The following is an 8,322-nucleotide window of genomic DNA, read 5'->3' as shown; positions in this document are numbered from 1 at the left end:
TGTGTCGGCGCCCGCCGGTGGCCATCGCATTGCCTCACGCCGCCGCCCGCCAGTGGTTGTCATGCATGTCACTGACTGGCGAACCCTATACCATTTAGCTAGTTTTGTCTAATGAAAAAAGAAAAGAAAAATAGATTTAGGGGAAGAAGTTTACTGGAACTGACAAAAGTTTCTTCCAGACAACTTCCCCTAAAAGTTACGAGAAACCTAAAAAAACTGATTTTACCGCAATATTTTTAGGAAAAACGTTGGAGTTGCTCTAAGAATATTTATTATAGCTCTAGACGAAAAACTATATTTGATTAGTGCATGCATCCCGTGACACGCGTGAGCGATGTGAATATTAATCTGGCCATGTCTACATTAATTAACTGTCCATGTACTTATGGAACTAGGACTAAGATCATGCATGACGTATGCTACGATGGTACACGTTTAGTGAATTTTGCACATGACTCGCGTGACTCGCGTGACTCGCCTGACTACGATGGAACTGCATATCACTCGTTGTAGGATGGATCGACGCAGCTGCAACCCCGCCTATCCCCCTTCCTATAAATCTAGAGAGCATGCCTGCAACTCATCTCATATCACCCAAAGACATAGCAGCAGCAGCTACTTGTTTATCTTATATCATCCAGGTGTTCATCTCATATCACCCAGGCCGCAGTTAGCCATTTATAGCCTACTTAGTCGATCTGGAACACGCAACACTTAGCCAGTCAGCCCCCATTAATTAAGCAACCGATGGCTGTTGCGCATGTCTTCTTCTCCTTCTCCGTTCAGCCACTACACCATTCGCCTTCACTGGTGGCCAGAATTGGTGGCCGGAGCGGACGCAACCATGCCTTCTTCCGCCCGTCAACCGTGATATGTCCCGGGCGGGAGCCCGCGTCACATGAGCTGCCCGATGATTTTGACTTCCAGGTATATATGGTTATCACCGTATATGCAATTAGCATGCGTGTTTATGTCCTTTTTATAAAATTATTAGACAAGGGATCGAGTTCAAACCTATCAGAGCTATAATGTTGAGCCTAGCACAAGCTTGTCTCATAAACGTCACCTTCCACCAAAAGGAAAGAAACGACTTGGTCCTAGGAGGAACTACGAACCAGATTATCCCATTAATTTTTGAAAGATGTTTATAAAATATATAAATATACAGTACATTATTATGAAAGTATTTTTAATGGTAAATCTAAATATTGGAAGTGCTATCACCCAAAACCCTATATTAATAGTCAAAGTTCTGTAAACTTTGTATTCTTTTGAAGAAGTTTGATGTCTTTGTGCAACAAACCAGGAAAGCCTAAGGAATGTTCAAGCATTGTTGCATCACCATCCGACGTGTCGACGAGGCTTATTGACCACTGTTGATCACCTCAAGCGCCTCTGCATTGACCGCTATTTCCAAGATGAGATTGACACCATCATGGACTCATGTGCAGATCTCATCCATAGTGACGATCTGCTTGATGCAACGCTTTCCATGAGGCTGATGAGAGAAGCTGGATATTATGTTTCGGCAGGTCAATAAAACACAAGTTTGGTGTCTCGAGACAGATAAAAGAAACAAGTTTGCAAATCTTGAGTGCAATTTGGTCTATGAAATGGATTTTATGCGATAACTTCGCTAGAAAATATCTTAGAGTAGCCAAGTCTAAACTAAGGTTTAATGTTTCCTTGTGGACTGTATAAGCACCTCCCTCGAGATGTATTGTATTCATTATATATGACAGATGCCTAAGACCCCTTCTCAACAAATTGGCAGACGACGTTCTTCGGAAGTTCAGAAATGATAATGGTGAATTCAACCTTGGGCTCTGCAAAGACATTAGAGGGTTGCTCAGCTTGCAGGACATGTCACACCTCAACGTGGGAGAATCATCCCTCTACAAGGCAAACGAATTCTCAAGCAAGCATCTTAGATTCGCAATTAAGTATTTGGAGCCAAACCTTGCAATATATGTGAGGCAGTCACTAGACCATCCCTATCATGTGAGCCTGATGCAATACAAGGCAAGGCACCATCTGAGCTACCTCCAAAACTTGCCCACTAGGAACATGGCAATTGAGAATTTGGCAGTTACAGAGTTTACGATTAAGAAGTTGCAGCATCAGAGGGAAATGCAAGAGGTTAAGAGGTATAAATATAATAAACTACTAGCCTCCAATGATTAATTTTGTAAAAAGGTGGAAAATATGTGCATTCTCATGATAAGAGGGAAACGCTAGAACTCTTGGCCAAATTTGATAGATTAACATTCTTGATTACTCACGTATTCCCACAATTAAAAGAGTGGTGGTTTTAACTATCACTACTAGGGAAAAGCCTAGCAGCAGCGCGGGTTTTGGGCCTATTAGTAGCGCGGGGGCCGGTGTTGGGGAACGTAGTAATTTCAAAAAAATTCCTACGCACACTGTGACGCCCCCGATTCAATCGTACACTAATCATGCATGCAAACGTGTACGATCAAGATCAGGGACTCACGGAAAGATATCACAACACAACTCTAAAAACATAAATAAGTCATACAAGCATCATAATACAAGCCAGGGGCCTCGAGGGCTCGAATACAAGTGCTCGATCATAGACGAGTCAGCGGAAGCAACAATATCTGAGTACAGACATAAGTTAAACAAGTTTGCCTTAAGAAGGCTAGCACAAACTGGGATACAGATCGAAAGAGGCGCAGGCCTCCTGCCTGGGATCCTCCTAACTACTCCTGGACGTCGCCAGCGGGCTGCACGTAGTAGTAGGCACCTCCAGTGTAGTAGGAATCATCGTCGACGGTGGGGTCTGGCTCCTGGACTCCAGCATCTGGTTGCGACGACCAGATAGAAAGGAAAGGGGGAAAAGGGGGAGAAAGCAACCGTGAGTACTCATCCAAAGTACTCGCAAGCAAGGAACTACACTACATATGCATGGGTATATGTGTAAGGAGGCCATATCGGTGGACTGAACTGCAGAATGCCAGAATAAAAGGGGGATAGCTAGTCCTATCGAAGACTACGCTTCTGGCAGCCTCCGTCTTACAGCATGTAGAAGAGAGTAGACTGAAGTCCTCCAAATAGCATCTCCAAGTAGCATCTCCAGTAGCATCGCATAGCATAATCCTACCCGGCGATACTCTTCTCGTCGCCCTGTGGAAAAGCGATCACCGGGTTGTCTGTGGAACTTGGAAGGGTGTGTTTTATTAACTATCCGGTTCTAGTTGTCATAAGGTCAAGGTACAACTCCAAGTCGTCCTGTTACCGAAGATCACGGCTATTCGAATAGATTAACTTCCCTGCAGGGGTGCACCACATAGCCCAACACGCTCGATCCCATTTGGCCGGACACACTTTCCTGGGTCATGCCCGGCCTCGGAAGATCAACACGTCGCAGCCCCACCTAGGCAAAACAGAGAGGCCAGCACGCCGGTCTAAACCTAAGCGCACAGGGGTCTGGGCCCATCGCCCATAGCACACCTGCACGTTGCGAGGGCGGCCGGAAGCAGAACTAGCCCCCTTAATACAAGAGCAGGCTTACGTTCCAATCCGGCGTGCGCCGCTCCGTCGCTGACGTCTTAAGTGCTTCGGCTGATACCACGACGCCGGGATACCCATAACTACTCCCGCGTAGATGGTTAGTGCGTATAGGCTCGTAGCCGACTCAGATCAAATACCAAGATCTCGTTAAGCGTGTTAAGTATCCGCGAACGCCGAACAGGGCCAGGCCCACCTGTCTCCTAGGTGGTCTCAACCTGCCCTGCCGCTCCGCCACAAAGTAACAGTCGGGGGCCGTCGGGAACCCAGGCCCACCTCTACCGGGATGGAGCCACCTGTCCTTTCAGCCCCCTCATCAGAATCACTTGCGGGTACTCATCGAGCTGACCCGACTTTAGTCACCATCTGTATAGTATGTATGTATGTATAGTATATACCCGTGATCACCTCCCGAGTGATCACGGCCCAATAGTATAGCGAGGCAGACTGACAAGAATGTAGGGCCAATGATGATAAACTAGCATCCTATACTAAGCATTTAGGATTGCAGGTAAGGTATCAATGACTGTAGCAACAATGACAGGCTATGCATCAGAATAGGATTAACGGAAAGCGGTAACATGCTACACTACTCTAATGCAAGCAGTATAGAGTAGAATAGGCGATATCTGGTGATCAAGGGGGGGGCTTGCCTGATTGCTCTGGCAAGAAGGAGGGGTCGTCAACTCCGTAGTCGAACTGGGCAGCAGCAGCGTCGGTCTCGTAGTCTACCGGAGAGAAGAGGGGGAAGAAACAATGAATACAATGCAAACAAATGCATATCGATGCATGACATGACAAGTAACGATGCTAGGTGTGCCCAATCGCGGTAGTAGGTGATACCGACGAAGGGGGAAAACATCCGGGAAAGTATTCCCGGTGTTTCGCGTTTTCGGACAGATGAACCGGAGGGGAAAAGTTGCGAGTTCGATAGGTTAGGGGTGTGTGGCGGACGAACGGACTGCGTATCCGGAATCGTCTCGTCGTTCTGAGCAACTTTCATGTACAAAGTTTTTCGATCCGAGCTACGGTTTACCTTATATTAATTTTAAAAGATTTAAATCATTTTTAGGATTTATTTAATTAATTTAATCAACATTATCCAGAATAGTGTCTGCTGACGTCATCATGATGTCAGCATGACGTCAGCAGTTGACTTGGTCAACCTGACAGGTGGGTCCCGTTCGTCGTACTCTGATTTAATTAACTAACAATTAATTATATTAATTAGTGATTAGGATAATTTAATTATAATTAATTAACTTAATTAATTCCTTAATTAATTAATTAATTAATTTGATTATTATTGTTTATTTAATTATTTTTGTATATTTTTTTAATTCTTTTTTTTATTAAAACATTCTGGGGCTGGGCCCCACATGTCTGTGACCCAGGGAAGGCCTACCGGGCACCGCTTAGCGGGCGCGGGTGCAGGACGCGGCCCGAGCGGGCGTTCCCAGCAGGGCGCCAGAGGAGGGGGGTCCGGTGGCCATGGGGAGGCCATGGCCGGACCAGGGTGCACTGGCCGTGGCCGGTGGAGAGGCGGCCGCAGTGAGGAACGAGGGGCAAGGGGCAGCAGCCGGTGGACGGGGGCGTGCGCGCTCGGGCGGGAGGGCGTCGCGGCGGTGCGGTGAGGTGGGGCGCGGGCACACGCGCGAAGGAAGGGGGAGCACGGCCGGAGGCGGGGACCGAACCGGGCGACGGCGTCAAGCAGGCTATTGTGGGGCCGCAGTCGACGGCGTTGGCCGGCGAGCAGCAGCAGCAGCGTTGCGGTGCACGGCTAGCAGCGCTGCTCGGGAGTTGTCGGAGCTCGCGCGGGAGCAAAGGGCCGCGGTGGAGGGCGCTATGCACGGCGGGGCGACGGGCGAGCCGGCGTGGTGGTTCTCGTCGGGGACCGAGGGGAGAGGGAGCCGGCGCGGTGAAAGGGGCGACGACGCGGGGCACGACGAGCGCGGCACCTTGATGAGCACAAGGCGCGATCGGGAGAGGGCTACGGTGGCGCGGTGAGGAGGATAGAGAGGAGGGCGAGGTGTGAGCTCACTGGGCCGGTAGGGCAAGGGCAGCGGGGGTGGGGTGGATGACGAGGACGAGGCGGCGTAGAGGATGCAGGCCGGCGGGGAAGTCTGGCGACGTGGCCTCCGGCGAGGTCTAGGCGGCGTCGGCCATCGAGCGAGGGCGAAGGGGATCGAGCTCCTCCCGATCCAGATCCAGAGCGAGGGGGGGAGCATCGTGGAGGAAGTGGGGAGTGGGCTAGGGTTTGACGGGTGGAGTGGGGGGTTATGGGGAGTGGGGGGTGGCGGTTGGGCCGGCCCGTTCGGGCGGCGGAGGCCAGCTGGGCCGTTTGGCCCGGGGGGGGGCTCTTTCAATCTTTTTTTTTGTTTACTGTTTTGTCTTATTATTTCTTTCTTTTCTTTATTTTTCTTTTCTACTTTATTCTCTTAATTGTTGTTTTAGAAAATATAAATACAACTCCTAAATTAATGTTATAATCTATTCTACTACCCCAATAAGTTTGACACCTAATTAAAATAGTTTGCATTATTATTAGTTTTAAAGGGCATTTAATTAATTGTCATAGCTACGTTTTAATTACCTTAGAGCCTTTAAACAATTTTATAAAAGTGTGGTTTCTCCACTATATTTACCTATGAATTATTTGGCTCCACTCGAACATTTAGTTTTTATATTAGAAAACTTTTATTGTTTGCCTTTATTTTAAATTTGAAATTTGAACTGGTTTCGAACTAACTTGAGATTAGCAACTATAAACGAGGTGACGTGGCATCATTAGCAGAGGATCACTGTAGCTTAATTACCCGGGCGTCACACACACGCAAGATCATGGTGATGATATAGCAACGAGGGGAGAGTGTTGTCTACGTACCCTCGTAGACCGAAACGGAAGCGTTGACGCAACGTAGAGGAAGTAGTCGTACGTCCTCCCGGTCCGACCGATCCAAGCACCGTTACTCCGGCACCTCCGAGTTCTTGACACGCGTACAGCTCGATGACGCACCCTCGATCTCCAATCCAGTAGAGGCTCCGAGGGGGAGTTCCGTCAGCACGACGGCGTGGTGACGATCTGTCAGGACCCCGATTCGATGTCACATCGATCTAGCCGGTAACACCTCATATCACTTTGCGGCCTCACGCACGGTATTCCACGGGTGTCGCCTTACCTTTGCCCGGGACCGTTTGCGCCTTTTGGCTCACGTATATGATAGTGTCGCTAGCATCCATATGATAAGGAGCCCGGGCTGACATGGCTAGTCGTAAACCCAAAGTGGCACAGACTTACAGGGACAGGCATCCATGACCCAGCTTCGAACGTGTCGGTCATCAGCAAGTGGGTCCGGGCTGTAGCACTGGGCTAGCAGGACTCCGGTAAACCGGGCTGTAGCGGGCTAACAGGACTCCGGTACTCAATGCGTGACATTTCCCTGAAGGGACAGACACAGGAACGAAGAAGGACACATGCCGGCCAGCCTAAGTGTTCCAGAGCAGTAGCAAGCTACCATGGCTCAGCGGTAACACTAGGAGACATTTCCCGGTAAGAGAGGCTACTAAAGATAAACAACTAGATAGTCAGATCCCACACATACCAAGCATTTCAATCATACCACAATATGCTCGATATGTGCAAATACAACGAAGCATCACAACATGACTCTACGACACAAGTACTTTATTTAAGGCTCAGGGAGCCATAAATATCATACACAAAGGTACGGGTCTCACGACCCAACATTCAAGTCATACAGTCATACAAACCAGCAGCGGAAGTAACTTGTCTGAGTACAGACAACTAGTAAAATAAAAGAGGCTTGGAAAGCCTAGCTATACTACGTGGTCCTTCATAAGCTCAGGGTCACCACCTGGGCCTTTAGCCTACTCGTTGATGTCAATGTCTACATAGAACCCATCAGAAGGGGTTGCAGCGTCTTCTGTAAAAAATGTAAATTATAGCAACATGAGTACAAAGGTACTCAGCAAGACTTACATCAGATCCTACATACATGCATATTATCAAGAAGGGTTGGTGGAGTTATTGCAGCAAGCCAGCTTTGACTCTTGGCTAGACTATCCTACGATACTTCAACTTGAAATGGTTTTGCGCACACGAGTCCACTACTCACCACTTCAATACACTACCGAGGATCCGCCTCCGTCTTCCTACGGAAGAGCCATCCTCGGCACTCACACTTGTCTTGAGGCTTTTAGCAGTTTCCATTTACTTGTCTATGAACTGTATAGGCAACCAAGTAGTCCTTTACCGCGGACGCGGCTATTCGAATAGATCATGTTAACCCTGCAGGGGTGTACTTCTTCATACACGCTCTCACCACTTACCGCCGTTTACACGACATGTACTCGGCAACCTTCAAGCGGAAGCCCAACGTGGGTGTCGGCCACGACCTACCTAACCACCTAAGCCTCCAGTCCAGGTTTATCGCCTATCCAGGTTCCATCCGCAGGGAGTCCGGCCGAGGTTTCCCATACGGCCCCGAACGATGTGAACAGGGTTCCCGGAATACCTAACGGGTATTCGGTACACCGTGCCACGTACCTACCGCATCACAGCCCACCCCTACGGTCAGCGCTGTCCACGGCCTCCAGTAGGCTACAAACACCAGAAACTACTTGCAACTCCTGGACGGAGAACTAGGGTGAATAAGAAGCCGAGAGGGTCCATTGGTTTCGGGCCCAATGCATGGTAGTAGCTGATTCTTAAATCACACATACAGATCTCAGTGCTTAAGGTCGGCTTCAATGAAACAACCCACCATGTAC

The 8,322-nt window shown here is 48.8% G+C and overlaps 1 pseudogene; it reads left to right on the top strand.

Moving 5' to 3' along the window:
- The first annotated feature begins 608 nt into the window (after positions 1-608).
- LOC119320768 overlaps positions 609-8,322 on the top strand; it is a 55,286-nt pseudogene continuing 47,572 nt past the window's right edge.

The sequence above is a fragment of the Triticum dicoccoides genome, chromosome 6B (genome assembly GCF_002162155.2).
Source record: "Triticum dicoccoides isolate Atlit2015 ecotype Zavitan chromosome 6B, WEW_v2.0, whole genome shotgun sequence".
NCBI lineage: Eukaryota > Viridiplantae > Streptophyta > Magnoliopsida > Poales > Poaceae > Triticum > Triticum dicoccoides.
The sequence above is the reverse complement of the archived record's forward strand: the minus strand, read 5'-3'. Positions and strand labels throughout refer to the sequence as shown.